General features: G+C 33.1%; 1 protein-coding gene across 5 annotated transcripts in view; it reads right to left on the bottom strand.

The window, feature by feature from the left end:
- Positions 1-22,170, bottom strand: part of Lrfn5 (leucine rich repeat and fibronectin type III domain containing 5) — a 240,276-nt gene that overhangs the window by 31,431 nt on the left and 186,675 nt on the right. The window lies entirely within an intron of this gene.

The raw sequence follows: 22,170 nt of genomic DNA, 5'->3' as shown, positions 1-22,170 counted from the left end.
GTACCGAGGATCGAACTCAGGTCCTTGCACTTGTGAGGAAGGCCACCGAACCACTGAGCTAAATCCCCGGCCTGGTACATTTTAGATGTACGATACAGTTACATTCATTATTGGGATCTTGTACCTTTACCTAATGTATCTTGATTCTTATTTTTTACCCGTTCCCCTAGCCTGGATTTACCCCCTCCACCCTTCCCTATCCACAAAGATTTTGTTTCCATTTTTTTCTCTTATTTTTTTCTTTTCCCTTCTTCCTTTTCCCCTCCCATTTCCCTAACACTTTTAGACCTTTTCTTTCTATTACACAATATCAATTATACATTTTGTTGCTTATTTGCACTTTTAGTTTATCACACCAGGGAAATGATGCACTATTTACACATGTGTGTCCTATTAATTTCACTTAAGAGTATGGCCTCAGTCTGCATCCACTTAGCTATAAATATCTCTAGTTTCTCATTCTTTATGGCTGCGTAGTACTCCATTTTATAAGAGTTTTAACATATTAAAAATGTTTAAGACTTTTCTGAAAGTTGCTGAGTTAACATGCCAATGTATATTTTTTTTAAAAAATTGTATAACTGCAAAATATTTGCTGTAAGGAGGGTCTCTTGAGCCTGAGGAGCTACTGATTAAAAACCTCCCTCCGTGGCAAGAAAAGCAGCTGCCTGAACTTTCAGTTTTCTCCTTTGATGTGTGACTACATTGGTTTTCACCATAGACGTACCATGCCCTATCCAATACAATTTATAAAATCAAGTTTACTACAATTAAAAAGGTTAGGTTTCAAAATTGAGTATTTAATACACTTACATGAAACCAATCCAATCTAAGCAATGAGGTTATGTTGACATGTTAGTATCTTGTTAAAAATTTACAATGGGGCTAGGGATTTAGCTCAGTAGCTCCACTGCCTGCTTTATGAGCACAAGGACCTTAGTTCGATACTACCCAGTACCAAAAAAAAGAAAAAAAAAATTTACAATGGATTTAAGAAACAAAGTTTTTATATTTTATCAAGATAATTTTTGTGTTTTCTACTAGTAACATTTACATTGGTGTTTACATTGGTGAATTTTAAGACAGTGAATTGTCAGTTTTTTATAAAGTATTTTCAGTAATCTTTTTAACTACTTAAATAACTATTAGCTTATATGACCTGAGCTATGTAAATATTTGAGTACTACATTTGATGTATTCTGAGCTTTGCCAAAATAGGTAAAGTTTGTAGTTAAAAGTATGTAAATTTAAAGCATACAGAGTGTCCAATCAGTGTTCTAATTTTTATAATATACATCTAAGCATTGAACATTATACATTATAATATACATTATAATATACATTACACATTATACATTATAATATACATCTAGGCATTAAACAAAAAGATCAAAACTTTATTGTATTCAGTATAATTTACTCTTGCCATTGAAAACTTTATGTACAGCTCATGATTTTGAATAAAAAGCATTTGTTTATTGTGGAAATGAAATAAACTTGTATATTGAGTAATAAGCATATTCGAGGTTTTGGGCACTGTTTCCTAGTCTTGTAAGAGGACTAATGCTCTCATTTGTCTCCTCAATGCTGTTTCTCTGAATGTGGTTTCTGAATTTTTACCACAAAAGTAAAAGCTAAGTTAATTTAAAAAGGTCTTCTTACAGCTGTAATACTAACTATTGCTGACTTTTTTTGTGTGTGTTAAATACACTATGTGCCTCCTGTATATAAGGCTCTAAAATACAAACTTGAGGTAAACCGTTTATCATTCTGATATCTTCCAAATTCAACTTGATAGATGAATAGATGCTTACAGTTCTACATTTTGAATTCCTAAATGTCTTATGAACATGATTTTTGAACAAAACTAATGAAAGCCGGATGGTCCTTGTGTAATAGTGGAAGTGATAATAGTTATCCTAAAGTTTCATATTAAAAAACAGGAATTAGATTGTCTTCACAGTTGTTAATAACTTTTGTGAAAGTTTCAATCATCTGCTCTAATGCTGTTTTTCTCATTTTTTTATTTATTTTTCTTCAAAACACTTAGAGCCTATACTTGTATTCATATATGTATTTCTATGAATGTGTATGCACGGATGTGGATGTGTTTATATATTCATCTGTATACATGTATGTTTTCATGTGAATATCTCTATATAACATACACCCATGCATATAATATATATACACACACACACACACACACACACACATGTATGTGTTCATTAATTTTATGGTTTTTATTGCATCATTCAATATACTGAGAAAAACCCTAGCCAGAGAATTAAGTAAATAAAAAGACATGGGAGGGATGGAGATATAGCTCAGTGTCACTGCACCTGCCTCTCAAGTGCAAGATCCTGAGTTCAATCCCCAGGACCCCTCCAAAAAAAAAAGACAGAAAAAGACACTGGGGAGTCAGACATAGGAGAACTATGAGTTTCTGGGCAACTAATGGAGACCTTGTGACAAAACAATAATAACAAATAAGAGGCCTGAGATTGTAGCTAGATAAGAAGGTCCTAGGTTTATTCCCTAGCAACTGATCTAATGGTTTATTTTTGAAGTCTGTCCCAGAAGTTTATGAGCTCATAGCTGACACTGTTAGAATGTGAGGCCTTGGTAGAGGTAGGTCAGTGTGTGCATGGCCTAGAAAATTCTTTCTTTGTTTCCTGGACACCTTGTCAAATGCAGCTATCCTCTGTCAGACCTTGGCACGATTCTCTTTCTACCTTTTATTCAGTTGATTATGGACTGAACCCTCTGAAAACTGAGCTAAAATAAACCTCTCCTCCTTTAATCAGTGGTTTAATTTATGCTTGTCCAGTGACAAGAACAGTAAGAAAGTTAAAAAAGTAAGAATGTTTTGGCACAAAAGAAGCTGGGTTGCTGCCCTGACTGTACCTAACAATGATTTAGAAGCCTGTGAACAAGTTCATGGAAGGAGTTTGGGAAGGTTTGAAGATGGTGGCTGAGGATAGTGTAGAATGCAGTAAACTGAGCTTAATGGGAGATTCTTGTCAGAGCTCAGAAGATCAGAAAGCCGATGGAAATTTTGATGGTAGAGACCAACCTTAGGAGGTTTTAGTTGGGAACAGGGACTCCTTTGGCAGATGGACCAGAGGCCACATGTGTTATGATTGGCAGAAAATTTGTCTTCATTTTGCCTGAATCCTGAGACATTACAGGAGACTGAAATTAAAGTGGACTGAGTAATCTGCAGAGAAAACTCAAAGCAATTAATATTCAGGAGGTGCCATAGGTACTGTTGGCTGCTTTCAGCCAGGTTTACAGTCAGAATCACTAATTAAAAAAACATTTTTGAAAGTCCACAGTTTTCTCAGAAAGGAATTACCTGCAAAATTGGAGCCTTGAAAAGCACAGCTAAAAAGGCTAATATTAAAAAGAATCCAAGTGCTTTGCATCAGGACAATAGAAAGGATGGCTTGAGGTCATCTCAGACCCCACTCTTTACTGACTCACGGGTGTAAAAAGTAAGGGTAAACTCCTCTGAAAGACTTGGAGAAAAGATCCCCAGGGCAAACTGCACAAGAAGGACTCGTAGAATTTGATCCCCAGGATTTAGTTCATAATGCTCAGCAGTAAAAGCATTCAGCATTCTCTGCTGTCACTATCCCATGAAGACCAGCACAAGGTTGGGACAGACCTTGACATTCACATTTTGCTAGTTTTATAGGCACGCAGAAGAGTTGCAGAATCAGTGAACCTTCCAACCAGCTTTCACAGGAAGGCCTGGAAGAGCAGGCAGTCTTCCCCTGAGAGCAGTGCCCGAGCTGTGAGAATGAAGACAAAAGTGCAGTGGAGACCGCAGGAAGGTGGAGATTCCAGGAGCATAGAATGTGTTAGGGAAGCCACAGGCCTGAGCTGAGCTAGCGCAAGAGAGAGGCCGTGAGGACTGTAACTTGCAATATCACAAAGCAAGGGTACCCAAGCCCTTTAAAGCTCACAGTTTTCTTGGACACTGGGCTTGGAACCATAAGATTTAATGTTTTCCCAGTTGGGTTTCAGTCTTCTTTTGTGACTTTCTTTTTTCTTTTATTTCTGCCCTTTCGGATAGACATGTTTATGCTGTGCTTTGTATTTTGGAATGTTAAACCTTCTCTTTGATATTTATAGGTGTTCCCAGCTAACAATTTGCCTTGAATCTCAGAGGAGGCTGTGGACTTGGATTTTTGAGAAATTTTGGAATTGTTATCTTTGGGAACTCTTGCAGATGGACTAGATACATTTTTCATTAAGAAATGTGCATGAATGTTTTGCGAGCCAGGGATGAAATGGTATGGTTTAGGTGTTGGTTGTTCCCTCGAAGTTCTATGTATCTGAAGGTGATTAGTGATGCTCATCAGTGGGTTAGACCACAGCTGAGCTGCTGCGGGTCTTTAGGGCTTGGGTAGGGAATGCTATCAGGGGTGTTCCCAGAATGTGTCTCCTTTCCTGCCTCTTCATTTCTCTCTCTAAATTCAGCTACCAAGACATGAGCAGCTTTGCTTCACTAGACTTTGGTATCATGCCTGTCCTTCCAGATGACCGTGGACTGAATCTTTAAAATGAACCTCTCCTCCTTTAACTTATTGGTATCAGGTGTTGCATCTCTTAAAGGAGAAGTGTAACTAAGACAATTGGCTAAAAAGTAAAATAATAAAGAACATCCAAATGGAAAAATGAGTTCAATCGTCACTATTTGTGATTTTAAGATCTTGGGTATGGAAAAATTTCAACAACTAAACTCAAAACCTACTATGCTTAATAAGTAAGCTCAGCAAAGTTTCAGAATACAAAAATCAAAACCCTTGAAAAAAATAGTGTTGCATGTGCCCATAGCAATTTGATTGAAATAGAAATTGAGAAAGAAAATATGTCATTTACAATACCTGCAAATAATACATAGGAAGAAATTTAATCAAAGAAGTGAAAGATCTGTAAGATAAAAACTATAAAATATTCATGGAAAAGTCAAAGAAGACACAAATGGAAAAATACCCATTTTCCTAGGTTGGAAAGATTAATATTTATAAAATATCCATGGTGATTAAAGAGATCTATAGATCTAAAGATTTTCAATTATAGCAAAAATTCTAATGACATTCTTTAGGATTTTTTTTTTTGTATCAAGGATTGTATTTGGGACCTTGTGCTTACAAGAGACATGGCAGAACACTGAGCTAATCCCCTGCCCTCTTAATGACATTCTTATCAGAATTTGAACAAAGAATCCTAAATTTTTACAAAACCACTCAAACGAACAAAAATCTGAATCATGCCATCACAAGTGAAAAGAACAAAGCACAGCTCAGTATACTTCCTGACTTCAAAATGTATTTCAAAGATGTTTTAATCAAAACAGCATGACATAAAACTAATACAGAAATTGAGAGCCCATAAATAAATACAAATATTTACAAACAATTCATTTGCATCAAAGATATTAAGAAAACAATGAAAAACAAAGATTTTTTAAAAAGAAGTATTATTTGGATAATTGGAAATCCAAACCCTGAAGAATGAAATTGCAATCTATCCAATGGATTAAAAACAACTAAAATTTAATGAAGACAAAGATCAAACTGGTATCAAGGAAACCACTAGAAGAAAAATAGGGAAAATACTTTAGGATATTGGGATACACAAGGCCTCTTTGAACAGAAACTCAAAAAAAAAAGATATTTGATGTTATTAAATGCAAAAGCTTTTCCATAACCAGAAAAAAATCCCTAAACAAACAACAACAAAAACCATCAGGAGAATACTGAGGTAATCTATAGAATAGGAGGAAATATTTGCAAAGTATACATTTGGCAAGGGCATAACATCTAAAATGTGTGAGAAGCACAAAAAATTAAAGAGTGTATAAATAATGAGCAATCTGATTAAAATGGGTAAGAAAACTAAACACACACTTCCCAGTAGAAAACATAAATATCCAGCCAGTATATGAAAACAGTGTTTCCACATAATTAATCACCAGAGAAATACAAATCAAACCACAATGAGATATCATCCCAGTCTAGTGAGAATGGCTATGTTCAGGAATACAGAATATTGAAAAAGTCAGTTAGAATGTAGAGAATACAAAACCTCTGCATGTTGATGATGAGAATGTAGCTATGCACAGATATGGAAAATAGTATGGAGGTTCTTCAGAAACAAAATCGAAACTACTATGTGATCCAACAATCAACTTCTGAGGATATAGCAAATGAATTAAAATCAGCAAGTCAAGGAGTTATCTGCAGGACTGAGATTATTACAACCTCATTCAGTATAATCAAGAAATGCAAAAGCCCAAGTGTACATCAGTGAGGAAGGGAAAAGCATAAGATACATGAACACAATGGGATGCCTCAATCTGAAAACCAAAATGAAGCTGTTCTATTTACAATGACATGGAAACAACTGGAAGTCACTATGAGAAATGATAAAAGTCAAGAACAGAAGACAATTATCATATGATCTCATTCAAACGTGAAACCTAAGAATATTCACTTCATAGAAATTAAGAAAGAATGATAATATTCAGATACTGGATTGAGGAGCAGGAAGGGAGGGATGAAAATGTTTGTTCCATTGGTATTAAATTATCATTACATAGTGGTAAGAATTTCTGGGTGCTATTTATTGTATAGTAAGGTAACTTTAGATAATGATAATATACTGTATACGTCATAAAGGCAGGAGAATTTTGAAATTTGTTGTTGTTTTTTGGGTTTTTTTGGTACTGGGGATTGAACTCAGGTCCTTGCGCTTGCAAAGTAGATGGCTGAACCACTGAGCTAAATCCCCAGCTCTTGAATGTTTTTATCATAAAGAAATTATTATTATTATTATTATTATTTTGTACCGGGGATTGAACTCAGGTCCTTGTGCTTGCAATGCAGTGAGCGGAACCACTGAGCTAAATCCCTGGCAAGAAATTACTTTTGAGGAAATATGTATATTTACCCCAATTTAAACATTACTCAGTGTACACATGCATCAAAATATCACAGAAAGATATATCACATAAATATGTACATTTTTGTTTACATATCAGTTAAATGAATTAAAGTAACATAAATGTGAATGTTCATAGTTGGATTTCAATTAAAAGAATAAATAATTTAGCTCCTTACTAAAAATTGTTTCTTGAAATTCTATTATGCAATGTCTGAGCATTTGAGACCTCACACTATCTATTGCATCTCATTTTACCTATGTGTGTTACATGCCACGGAACTGATATCCCCGTGCTAATACTGACTTTATTGTGCTGCTACCGTAGCAATTACAGAACAGTCACAGACTGATGATCATCAGCACAGAGATATTGTATGACAGAATTCAGGGACCTAGAAATAGGGATAACTCCTCAGGAAAATAACTGTAGTTGAAGCTTCTCTTGATGTTACTGTGGACAACATGGCAGCGTAGCTATCGCCAACTGAAAATCTAATTGAAAAGCTGAGATTCAATAAAGCTGAAAGAAAATATGGGTAAGGAAAGAAAGACATGCATACGAGCAGAAGGAAGAAAGTGGAGTTATTGAGGGTTTAAATACTAAATATGTGTGTGGGTGGAAAGTTCCGGCAGCACTCCTACAGAAATATTTTGACAAACTGGCACCATATGGAAGCTTTTACAGCACCAAAAAGCATGTATTCATGTGCTTTCTCTGTCTGTCTTTCATCTGTTTCTCTTTTTCTCCATCTTTATCTTTTTAACCCCTTTCACCAAGCAAAATAAAGGATTAAGAGCATTCTGGAAGTATCATTGTACTGTATTTTGGGCAGTGTATTCCTCTATTCCTGAAAAAAATAACTTTAAGTCTTGTATGCATAATTTGCCTTTCCGGGAATTGACTGTGTTTTCTTCAGATCTGACACTAGCCTGGTCCATGCCTGGTATTAGGAGTAAGAAAGAGTTAATGTAACTGCATCACAATGACTTGATGAAATGTCAGGCCTGGCACAGATGCTCCGTCAGCAGAAGGTGCGACAGTGACCGTCATCAGGGTAGCAGCCAAACAATCAAGGACCATAACAATGTGAAATGACCTCCTGCCAACATTAAGGTGAATTGTTACTCATCAGCTTACTGAATTTTTAGTCAAGCTTTAAAATATTTCTGAATCATAAAGAAGTGAAATTTAGACAGATTAGCAAGGAAACGCAATATAAATAATCACAAAAATCATATATTATATTTATATACTATATATTTACATATATTATATATCATATTATGTATATATATATATATATTACATTTATCCAGGTTTGCAAGTATATTTCTGTGTCTACATATGTTTTTATGTATATGTGTGTATGAGAAAATATGAGGTTCCTTTCTAATATGCATTTGTCCTCTTTACAGAGAATAAACTATGTATTCCTCATGTGGCTTCCTAAAATGCACAGTTTGCTTTCTAACTTCTTTTGCATTTAGGTGTGATCATGCAAATTATTCTTCCCACTACAATATATGTGAAAATCCTGAGAACATCAGAGAAGAGTTAGGGGAAGATGACAGAAGGAATGTGATCTGACCATTGTTATCTACCTAATTCCAAACTATAATTTAGATATGATATCCAAAGCTCCAACAGCCACCTCGGGCATGAAGTGACCTTGAAGATGACAGGCATGTACCAGCATGGTGAAGGAGACGTTTTTGGTTGTCATGGATTTCATCTACCATGGATTACCTTTCAACGTTTTTAAACCACTCTTTTAAAAAAATCTCAAGAAGTGGGAAGTGTAGGGGAAAGGAAAGAAGGGAAAGGAATAAATATGAGAAAAGGAAAAAATGGAAACAAAGTCTTTGTAAATAGGGAGGGGTGGAGGAGTTGAAGGGAGGGCAGGGGAATGGGGAAAACATAAAACCAAGGTATATTATGTAAAGTTACAAATTCCCAATGATGAATGTCAGCAGATTGTATACCTAAGATGTGTAAAATTAATAAATTAATGAATTAAAATTAATGAATTAAAATAAATCTCTGATACTTATAGACACTAATCCCAGTTGGTGATGATATGATTTTCAAACATTAGAATACCAATTATTCAACTACCAATACATCTATGAGGAAGAAACATGTTATTCACAAACCTGCATATTATAGGTACTTCAAAGATTTTTAAAAAGTTATATATAGCTGCTTTTGTACCTCCTACATTACAGATTTAATTATTAATTCTAGATGCCTCTTGTTGGAATTTTTGAGCCTTTTATGTGTGTGATCTTGTGACCTGCAAATCATAATAATTTGACTTCTTCCTGTACTATATGTATCCCCTTTTTTCCTTTTTTCTCTTCATGCTTTGGTGGGGAAGGGGATGTAAAAAGAAATATGTCATGCATAAGTATGAACTGTTCACAATTAGTTTGTCCATAAACATGTGCTATTAAAAAGAAATGTAGCAAGTACATAAATTGTGTGAAATTCACCTAGACCTAACTTGGATTCCATTAGCACTAATTCATCCTTGTGAACAATGAGCAGTTACTATAAAAAATTATCTATTAGCTGACAGGGTTTTGAATGAAGTTGCTCTGGGGTATGACACATTTGTGAAAACAAAACTATTTTATTATGATCAAAGTAAGTAAGTATCACACACTGTTCTTTCAATCCACTGATTAGAGGCATTTCTTACTGATAAATTAGTTAGGAAAGTTCACTGGTTATCACAAGCTAACCAAGGAAAAATATTTTAAAATTCAGGCATGAGTTAACTTTCCTTGATCAAAAGTTCCTCGATTCTGAGGATGTAAGGTGGAACAACAACAGCAATAATCTTTCTGACTTGGTTATTGCGTCAATAAAAGGAGCAAGCACAGGTATTGCACGACATCCTCAGTTTTGACTAGAGTAAGCTAGCACATTGGCTGACACAAGAATATAGACCAAAAAGAGGTTTGAATGTGTGGATAATAATTAATTTCACTTGAGATAGTCATTTTCTCAAGGTATCTATGTTTTTTTGGATGATTCCTGGGGAAATGTTGAAATAGTCAATATATTGATATTACAAACTGTAAGAGCATATACCCTGGATACCATGGATATGGACAATTGGCCTTATCAACAAAGGTGTTTTGTTTTAATTATGATAATTGTTTATTGCTTAAATTTGATAGTTGGAAAATTTATCATGATTATTATTATGCAAGGCTATGATTATTTTTATTAAAGGCTTATTTAGCTGTCAAGCTAGTCTCTTGCTCAAGTATTTCTTATGTGAGACACATCCAGTATCTGTTATTTATCTGTTCATTTGTCTTTGAAAATAGAGCCAGATGTGATTTTTCTATAAAAGGGAATACCACTCAGCCATAAACAATAAGAAATTAGAGTCATTCATAGGAAAATAGATGTATATTAAGCTCATACTCAAGTGAAATAAATAAATCACACACATAAAAATACTGGAGAGTTTCTCCAGTGTGGAAAATTATAATTGTAAATAAGATCCTAATGGTATAGTTGACAGTGTGAAATGGGAAGAAAAGGTGTAGGGGAAGTGGGAATTGTAGGGGAAAGGAGATAAGGGAAAAGAAAAAAAAATATGAGAAAACGAAAAAATGGAAATAAAGTTTTTGTAAATAGGGAAGGGAGGAGAGGGTGAAGGGAGGGCAGGGACAAGGGGGAAAATTGAGAACCAGGACCTGTCATGTAAAGGTACAAGATCCCAGTGATGAATGTATCTGTACTGTATACCTAAAATGTACTAATAAACTCAGTGAGGAAAAAAAAATAGAGAAAGATGACATCATTATTAGAAAATGGATGAAGCTTTTATTTTTTCCAATTTTTAAAAACCACTGATTTATGGATGAGAGAACTGAGGCCCAAATATTTATCTTATATGATGAGAGATTTTCAAATGTTTAAACCTCAACATAGATAACCTGAACATCTATTAATAGTCTAATGGGTGAGTAAATTACAGTATAACTGTTGTTGGAATATAACAGCCATGAAAAGTAACAGGTAAAATTAGTGACGGGAAAAAGTAGAAAGAGAATGTGTCACCATGTACATTAGCATAAATCTGTTTCAGTGACTCTGTCTCCTTTGCGTACACACACTTGTGTAATCTTTCCTGTTGAGTGCAATTCATAAGCACAACTTGGGGCTGGGGATTTAGCACAGTTGTTCTGCCACTTGCCTCACAAGCACAAGGTCCCAAGTTAAATCCTTGGTACCAAAAAAAAAAATACAATTTACTTCTGATTCAGTTTGGCACAGAAAAGGGAATTTTGCAAAGGCAGCAAGAACACTTAATAATTTGACTGTGAGGTAATGAGAAGAGTGTTACCATAGGAGCATGATTAAACAGGAGCATATTTTAAAAGAAGACCTAATTTTTTTTTTCTGAATGTAGACATATCACAGGACAAAGTCATTCTTTCTGTATTGCAACCTTTGAGCTTTGAAGACCCTAGGTCTTAAAATCTTAAAAAAATGCAATATACATCATCAAACGTTCATGGTTCTACATCAGCAAGAAAATGATTCACCAACAACCTGAGGAAGAAATTAGTTATGCCCTAATCAAATCTCCAGGTGAAAACAACCAGACTGACACATTTATTGTAAGCTTGATCAGAAGACTCAGTTGAATTCTGCTCCAAGTTTTAATCCACAGAAACTCTGAGACAACATTGTGTAAGCTACCAAGTCTGTGATAATTTGGAAGACAAAAAAAAAAAAAAAAAGCCCAGAATAGTTCAATTTAAAAACAGAGCTAAAAATGTGCACTATGATTACAATTATGTAAAACCTAAAACTAAAAATAATGCTTGTTGGAATTTTTATTCCCGTCATGTTGGACTAAATAATTTGGGATCTCATTTTAAGATGAATGAAATGCTCAGAATAGCTGCACAAAGTTTGCACTCTGAAACATACTAGATTGACTTTTAGTAAACATGAGATTACACTGAAATGAAATGGTTTCATCTCAATGACAATTTTTGCTTTAAGAACTTTTTCTGATCAGGAGAATAGATACGTCCAAAAAGCCCATGGTGGTGTACATGTGCTGAAGAAGAAATTTCTCACTGCATTGTTTGTAATAATCACAATTACAAACAATAATTTATCCAGATAGAGTAGAAAAAAATATAAATTGGAATATGAATAATAAGGCAATATTATAAACCAATAAAAATAAATGATTACTACTCAAAGCACCAATGTGTTATATATAAACATAAAATAAAAAGACCCCAATGAATAACAATTGTAGCTTCTTTTCATACATACACTTCAAAATGAGATATATACAAAAATGAAAAACTGAAACACAAAAGTAACTTAAATGATTAACTTGAAAGTCTTATTCATACTTATCTACCAGGAGATGCACAGCTGGGATGCATATTTTAAGATGCTTAAAATATTTTCAAATAATAAAATACCATGAGACTCATAAAGATCTTCAGTCAAATGCTGTTTCTTATTTCAACCAAGGAGATATCGGGATATTAGTGGAAAGCATCATAGAAGGTGGATGTGCTGTACATTGAAATTTCAAGCACATTCCAATCATGACATAGGTCCCTAAATAGTGGGTTCTTGGGAACAGGGCCTCCTTTTCAGTTTCTCTTTGAGAAAGCCATACTTTTAAAGAATTTATTAAAATTCTGTTAAATAAGTTAATAACTACTATTGTTACCATGAAAAAAAAATTACCTGGCTGTCATTTGTTCAATGATTTCCTTGTGTCTTTGCTAAACTTGTGGAAACATTGTAAATTAAAATTTTAATCGAGAAAGACAATTTTGTCCTTAAATTTCCTCATATATTCCGTGGTCTGTTCTTTCCCCTGGCTGTTTATTAGAGCTTTGGCAATATATGCTTCAAAAACAGACAGAAATAAAGGGAAACAAATTCTTAGGAAATTTTAAGGACCTCAGTCCTCAAAAAAATTTTTGACACAATGTTTGATGTACCCTATTATACCTAGTTTTGTTATTCCCTGTCATGGAGAAAAGTAATACAAATATTCTGGACTAGATAAAGGGAATATGAAGGCAAACACGTACATAGGGTTTATAAATCAATGATGAATACAAAGAAATTTGTAGTGAAAACGCGCATAGTTTCCAAAAGTCAAGGAGATCTGTCCTAACGTTTGTTTCTGGGCTTCACAAGACATTTTAAATATTTTTCCATAAAATTTCTCTGCTATCTTAGTAACTAGACACAAAGGAAGCATGATAAAATATACCCAAGAAGCGTAAGCACAGAGGGCGAGGTGAGAGAGGGTAACGTGAGAAAGAGGTAAGGTGAAAGTTGAATGAAGTTGAAAGCATCAGAATGAAGGAATTCACCAGTCAACTCATCACTGAGAATAGGAGAGAGGAGATGTGGATAAAACCTCAAAACAGAAGCTAATAAAAGGGCTCTTGTTATCTGAGAATCAGATGTGATGATGTATTCAGTAAACATCTAGGTAAAATGCAGCAATTTTAACGAGTTGACAACTGATAGAAAACTTTATCTCCATGCTGGGGAAAGGAGTGTCATATAGAAATAGGTTGAAACATGTAGAAGTTTTGATTTATATAAAACATGAGTCTTTTAAATCAGAGCATTCAGAGTAAAACATTTCTAATGTGTACACACACATGAACACATACAGGTAGGCGTACACTATCTAAAATTTAAAATGACACTGTAATGTAGGTACTAAAATTATGTTAAAGGTAAGGAATTAAAAATATTAATTAAAAACATTAATTCATCAAGAATCACAGAAATAATAAAAAGCATAGGTGATGGATATGCTACATATCATGATTTGATTATTAACAATGTATACATGCTTTAAAATATTATTCTTACTCCATAAATATGAACAATTGTGTGACAATTAAAACAAGACCCATAGAAAAAAGTACAACTATAATTTTAAGAATTAAATATACATTTATATCCAAGGCCTATGCTCCTATACCTTATTTTGTATTACTGCCCCTGAATGCTGACATTCAATAATTTTATATACTTAACAAACCTAATCAAAGCAATTCATATTAATAAGACATAGTAAACTACTCAATGTACTTTTGGAAGACAATTCTTTGTGATTTGGAAACAGTGTTTCTTATCACATAAGATAAATTACACACACAACTATATAAATAAAAGCACATTATCAATACAGTAATTCATTCTATTGCTATTTATCTGATGACATGACCTACTTCACATTCTGGATTCAGTAACAGACTCCATCTAGACCTTGTGAGAGATGTCATTGATAGTTGTCTGAGTTGATATTTTAGAGGTTAAATCTACTATGTGTTAAAAATCAGACCTAATCACAATAAATCTATTTATTATATATTTATAATTCTGTGATTTGTACTATGAATAAATGTCTCTTTTTATTTATTAAGTTTATTGGTACATTTTCAGTACACAATAGAATGACATTCATCATTGGGAATTTGTACCTTTACATGATGTATCTTGATTCTTCTTTTTTCCCCACCACCCTGCCCTCCTTTCAGCCCCTCCATACCACCAAATTTACAAAGGTTTTGTTTCTGTTTTTTCCTTGTCTCATATTTATTTCTTTCCCTTCTTTCCTTTCTCTTATCCCTCCCACTTCCCCTTCTCCTTTGGACCTTTTCCTCTTGTTTCAAATGATCTATTACACATTTTGCTCCTTATTTACACTTTCAGTTTCTCACACTGGAGAAACTATTTGGTATTTTACACATGTGTGTCCTATTTATTTCACTTATGAGTATGTCCTCAATGTGCATCCACTTAGCCAGAAATATCTCTAGTTTCTTAGTTTTCAAAGTTGAGTAGTAAGCCACTTTACAAAAAAAAATAATAATAACCCCCATCTTCGTTAGTCTTCAGTTGATGAACAATTGGGCTGATTCCAAGTTTTATCTATTACAAACTGTGTTGCTATGAACATGGGTGCACATATATCATTGTGGTGTGTTCCTTTTAATTCTTTTCAGAAGATTCCCAGCTGAGGAATAGCTGGGTCAAATGGGACCTCTATTCCTAGTTTTTGAGTTACCTCCATACCGATTTCCACAGTGGTTGCACCAGTCTGCACTCCCACCAACAGTGGAGAAGGGTTTTTTTGTCCCCACAACCCTGCCAGCATTGGTGCCATCTCTTCTTGTTAAAAACCTTCTGCACAGCGAGAGAAAACAACAGAGTAAAGAGACAACTCATAAATGGGAAAAAAAATTTGCCAGCTGTTTCTCAGACAAAGTCTACTACACAGAACATAAAAAGAACTTTTAAAACAAATCAGACTTCCCAAATTGAAAGGCCCAATCCCAAAACGGGCATCTGAAATGAACAGATATTTCTCAGACAAAGAAGTAGAAACAGCAAATAAACATATGAAAAAAATATTGAATATCACCGGTCACAGATGCAAATGAAAACATGGCTGAGATTCCACCTCAACCCAGAAAGAATGGTTGCTATCAAGAAATCAACTGATAGCAAATATCTGTCTCTTTTTAAATTTTATTTATTTTTAGTACATATTTGCAGTCCATAATGATTACTTTAATTATATGGAGCTGGTACATATAAATAACATATATTAATTATTTTTTCATGTACTTTCCCTCCTTTCTGACTGCCAGTTTTTTTGTTTTATTTTATTATTTCCATACATGATAATATGACAATAGAAATTTAATAAAAATTCTGAGGACTTTTTTGCCATTTTTAAATAATGTAAAGAAATAGGATGTAAGTTCTTCCTTATGTAATGAAGCAAAAACAACTATGGAATAATTGTTATATGCCACAAACATGTATGGATAAAAAAACATTTAAAAAATAGACAGTTCAGTTACTTCATTTAAAAAAAGATCAGATACAACAGGAGTAAGAACAGCCTCTTCAAAGCAATTTATTTTTATCTTTTGGAGATCCTGGGACCAAGTCCACATGCTCCACAACTTGGAGTGGAGCATCTTCCTTAACAGTAACTTTAACTCACGGTAAGAGATCCCAGAACAGAGACTTTAACCGTTAACATTACTAATTCTGAAATCCTCGTAACTGTAACCTAGACATGATTGCCAGGCAAATCTGCCTAGGACCTGTAAAAGATGACAGATTCTTTCAGAGGTTGTATTAGTGGGCATTACAATTTTATCAAATAGTCACAATGACACCAGAGAGATTCATTATAGCTCATGGTTTCAGAGGAGTCAGTCAATGGTTTATTGGTTCCAAGGATAAAAACACAGTGGGATAGGACTGCGGTGAAAAACTCCTCACCTCATGGTGACAAGAAAGCAAAGAGACAGAGGAGTCTGGGAAAGGAATACACTTTTGCAGGGTGTACACGCTCACCTCACCACAACCTCTTCCAAACAGGCCCCATCTGCAAATACATGAGAATTTGGGGGTCTACTTCACATTTGTATCATAAAAGAGGCTTAAGCTTTTAATGTCCTAGAACCTAGACAAGCTTGTCACCTCAATCCACAATTACCTGACCCCTAAGGCAGAAGAAAGATAGTTGATAGAAAGTGAATCTACTTTTGTATGTCATACACAAAATAAATTTTCTTGATTTAAATTTGATACAATTTTTTGATAAAAATAAGTACAAATTTTTGTGATGGTGGGTTAAATATAATAGCAAATCCAGAGTAAATACATTTTAGTAATTAGTAAATTTAGTAAATACAATTTGTAATATTAGATGTGGTCAAAACTAAAAAATTTTTGTGCATCAAAAAAAGCCACCAGAAAAAATTTAAATTATGTATAAATAAACTAAAGTTTAGTGTTTGTAAATGGGAAAAGGAGGAGGGGTTGAAGGGAGGGTAGAAACAAGGGGAAAAAATGAGAACCAAGACCCAATAATGAATGTAACTGTACTGCATACATAAAATGTACCAATAAACTCAATAAAAAATAGATAAACTAAAGTCTGAATTCTTTTTGGGTTGAATTATGCTTTACCAAATTTATATGTTAAGATCTTCATATTTAGTACTTCAGAATGTGGCCTTATTTGGATTATTATTTTTTATTATTATTCATTAAGTTTACTGATACATTTTAAGTATACATTATGATCACATTCATCATTGGGAATTTGTACCTGTACATTATATGTCTTGGTTCTTGTTTTTTTCTCCTTCCTCTTCCCTTCCTTCTACCCCTCCATCCCTCCCTATTTACCAAAAAAAAAAAAAAAAACAACAAAAAAACTTTTCTTCTGCTTTTTCCTTCTTTTCTCATATATTTGCCTTTCCCCTAACCACCTCCACCTTCATTTGAAAAATGTAATTGTACTGTATACTTAAAAAGTACCAATGAACTCATTTGACCTTTTCTTCCTATTTTACATTATCTATTATAAATTTTGGGGTTTTACAGACATAATTTGTTAAGATAACGTCATACCAACATAGGGTGGACTACTAGTCCAACATAACTGGGGTTCCTAAAAAAATGAAAAATTTGAAGACAGACACACATGAAGGCCACTTTGTGAAAATGAAGAAAACAATCGTGGTGATGCTCCCAAGAGCTAAGGAAATACAATAAATGGCAGGAAATCACCAGTACCTTACAAAGCATTGAACAGATTGTCTTCCCTCAGAGTGAAGCAGCCATTTCAACCTCTTGATCTAGGGCCTTCCATTTCCAAATTCTAAGAAAATTTCTCTGGTTAAAGCCATTACTAAATGGTGAGTGTGACATATTATTATTTTGTTATGGAAATCCAAACAAACACATAATCCATTTAAAAGAAACTGCGAGATTAAAAATATTAAACGGTATGATGCTTACAGAAGATAAATATAGAATATAAAACATGCAAATGTTGAAAATTACAGACAACTTTCATGTGCAAATGTTAACCAAAAGGAAGCACATACAACTATTTTAATATGAGAAAACATAAACTTTAATTTTAAAAAATTAGATTAAAAGTTCTTGGACCAGGAAAGAAGAGACAGTTTGTGCCATATACAGATACTTGTTCTCTATGGTGAGTGTCATCATTATATAACCCTAAAATGTACCAATAAATTTTTGATTAAAAAAAAATTCTTCAACTGGTAGACCTACAAATTTAAAAATTATAAAAATTACACTGCAATTTCAAATGCTTGAAGAGATAGAAATAAAATCAAAATCACCAGACATAATTAATAAATATTCTATTCTAACGACTATGACAATAAATTACAATGATAAGTAGACTATAGTATGATTGAAAAACATCTTAAACTAGCCGTTGTAGCAAACATTATATGCATATTTAATAAAAACGCTGAATGAGATATATGTAGATCAATGACACTGTGATTTCACTGCAAAATTATATCTTTTAAAAAGAAAATACTTTAAATGAAATATTGTAATTGAAATAAGCCTATAAATATTTAAAAGGACTGGCTGTATTCAGAACAATTTTTCAGTCTGTGTTGCTATTAAATAATGTTAATAAGATTAGCAAACATTTGAATTAAATGATAATGAAAACTGTATCAAATCATGTGATACACTAAAATGATAAAGCGGTAATATAGGATAAATGATATACTTTGGAAAAGAAGAAAGGCTGCAAGATAATGACTAATCATCAATCTTAAGATGTTTGAAATGAAACAGAGGCTGAGCATGGTGGAGCATTCCTGTAATCAGAACTCTCAGGAGGCTGAGACAGGAGGATCACTGTGATTTCAAGGCCAGCCTGGGCTATGTGGTGAGTTCAAGTCCAGCCTGGACACCATAGTGAGACGCTGTCTCAAACAAAGAGACAAAAAAGACATTAAATGAAACAAAGATTAATCCTAAACAAATGACAAAACTAGAAAAGAGTAAAAATGGAAATAGAAATCCATATAAGTAATATAGTAATCTAAAAATATTGTCTATTTTAAAATTACTGATTCATTAATAAGACATATAAAAAGAATTTCAGTTTTGATGATAAAAGTATTTTGAAAATGTATATAACTATTAGAATAAAGACCATAAATTTAAATTTTAGATGACAAATTTTTATGAGGTGAAATTACCAAGTCTGACACATTGAAAGGATTATAAAATTTAAATATTATTTCACTATTAATGAAGTAGAACCCATAATTAAGGTCCTCCTACACAGAAATCTTCACAGATTTTCACTGATTAATACTTATAAAAAAGTAAAGAAGACAGAATAGCAAACTTATCTAAACTTAAATCGTAAAAATGTTGAACATTCTGAGGTCATATTATGAAATAATTATAATGTCGGTACTAAATGCTATTGAAGATGTTATTCGAAGGAAAATTACAAATTAATCCCTCTGAAGAGCGTTTTTTGTTTGTTTGTTTGTTTGCTTGTTTTGAAATAGGGTCTCATATGTCATTCAGGCCTCATACTGGCCTTGAGCGCAATATACTCCCAGGGCTGACCTTGAGCTCAAGGTGACCTTCAGCTTCAGCCTCTTGAGGGCTGGGATATAGGCATGAACCTACTTACCCAGCTTATACACAAATATACTTAACACATTGTTAGTAAACTGAGTAGTTGTATATTAAATGAAAATACATGATGATGAAATTTTATTAATAGAAATAATTTTAGTATTTCAAAATCAGTAAGCATAATTTTTGGCAGAGTAAAGAGAAAGCATGTTATCATTTCCACAGATGGAGCGAAACAATTGTAATAAAATTCAAGAATCTTTTGATTTAAAAATACCTGGCAAAGTGGAAATAGAAAGCAAAGTATTTAATTTTGTAAATGGTAAAAGTACAATTCTTCATGATGAGATCCTCAAAGCTTTTGTCTGAAAAAGCAAGAGGAAGGAATTCACTATTTCTGTTTAACAAAGGGGGAGACATTGCAGCCAGTGAAGCAAGAACATAAATAAAGTTATATATAATTCAAAAAAGTTGGAATTATTTAAAAATTGAAAAAAGAAGAGCTAAATGTACAATTAAAAATATACCACTGAAATAACAGAAAAGTGAAATACCTAATATTATAGCAAAAAATTAAAAGAAAAAGACATAAAATAATGAATTTTTTAGAAGGCTGAAGGCAAACACTAGAATAGTTACTATTCTAAAGTCATCTTTTACTATTCTAAAATCATCTTTTATTAAAACCTCAGTAAAAATACCAAGATGTTTTTTTCAAAAAGTACACCTTTTTGCAAAACTGCAATAAATAAAACAGTATTGTACTGAGTATCATAAAGAGAATGTAGATGCAACTCACAGACTAGAAGCTATTCCACGTAAATAAGAATTCATATTCAAAATATATAAATACTATGAAAAAACATCAAAAGTTAAAAACCAATGAAATATGTAAATGATCCCTTCTTCAAGGTGGTTTATAAAAGGTAAGATGCATGTAAACAGATATAAAATCTTTTTAGTCAGCAAGGAAATGCAAAGTGGCAATGACATGCAAGTAATACCTCCACATCCACCAATGATAAAAAGGTTATAATTTCTAAGCCTGATGAGAATATAAAGAAATGGAATTCCCATACCTTGTTTGTAAATTGATCAGTCAAAAAATGACATTCATTTATACTTAATACTGAATATATAAGTATATATCATGATTTGGCCTTTCCTCACATCACACACATTCAACACTACGGCATGCTCACAGACATAGATGGAGAGATAGATGATAGATAGATCACCAATAAGCATAGAGATATTTCAAAAAGAATTATAGTATGATATTTTTGCAACAGATGGTGTTACCTTCATATGGAGGACCCTAGAAGATGTAGAAGATGCTGTGCTTTGCAGAAAACCCACGACTCTGTCAGCCCTTAGAGAATTAAATTGAAAATACATGCACAGCAATCTCAATAACCAAGGTTACACAAACACTAGTTCGCAGTACTATTAAATGTCTGGAAGCCAATGGGCACTACTTTAAGCACCTCTGTAATTGTACAGGCCAAAGGTATATTAATCACATAATATCTCAATAAATTTAGCATTAAAATATGTATATTTTTTCCTTTTCTCACATTTTTGGTGGACACTGTATATCCGTCTATCAATCTATCTATTTAGCTATCTATCCATATTTACCTGTGTGTGAGTATATATATATATATATATACACACACACACACACACACACACACACACACACACACACAGTTGTATAGATGCATGATCATACTAGTCTTCTATGCAATACTGAAAAAACAGGACTTCAAATTCCATAAATAATGCACATTTGTATAATGTACATATATCCATAATGTACATATATACAATGTGTGTGTGTGTGCGTGTGTGTGTGTGTATACAACATGGTGGATGAGACGAATAAGTATAACACTGGGCAAAGAAAGATCATACACAGAAAAGTTGGTTGATTATGCTGTAAGAAATACAAAACCAGGCCAAAAAAAATTCAATGATTCAAATGTTAAGATAGCGGATTCCTCGTAAGAGGAAGTATGGGCTCCTGACTACACAAGAGTGAGGGAAGCTTCCAGGACGTTGACAATGATCCCATTTTTTACTACAGGGTGTTTACATAAGCATCCAATTTGTAACAATTAATTCATATTTTCACTATTTAAATATATCACATTTTACTTTAATAAAACATTTAAAATAACAGTAATTTATATGAAAGATATGCAACTTTCTGTTCACTCAAGTGTTCGTTGATCATCACAACACTCCAAGTATTTTTGTACGAAACAGGAAATACAAAAATAAATAACAGAGTATCATCCTCCTCCTCAGAAATGTCTAGCAAAAATCCAAAGCATGCAAGCATTTGTTGAAAATGCAAAAGAGTATTTGATTTTTTTAAAATAGCTCCTAGAACTATGCTGTTCCAAGTATTTTACATGCAATATAAACACAAAAATATATGATAGAAATGGCTTGTAATATTTTTTATAAAAATAGGAAGCATGGAATTATTACTGATGGAAATGAATTGAATTGAAGATATAGCCTAGTTATTGGTGGTCATTGAATGTCAATTAATACATGTAGAAAAATATTACAACTAGGAAAATCACCATTTACAAAAAAAAGCGTAGTACAAAAAGGTTCTGGAATAATCATTAACAAGATATTAAAATAGAGAATGAAATTTGGATGAAAAGCAAAATATTCTCACACTCTCAAAATAACTCTGC

Source organism: Fukomys damarensis, unplaced genomic scaffold (assembly GCF_012274545.1).
Source record: "Fukomys damarensis isolate Sample0158 unplaced genomic scaffold, DMR_v1.0_HiC HiC_scaffold_17, whole genome shotgun sequence".
Classification (NCBI taxonomy): Eukaryota; Metazoa; Chordata; class Mammalia; order Rodentia; family Bathyergidae; genus Fukomys; species Fukomys damarensis.
This window is presented reverse-complemented; position numbering and strand designations above follow the sequence as displayed.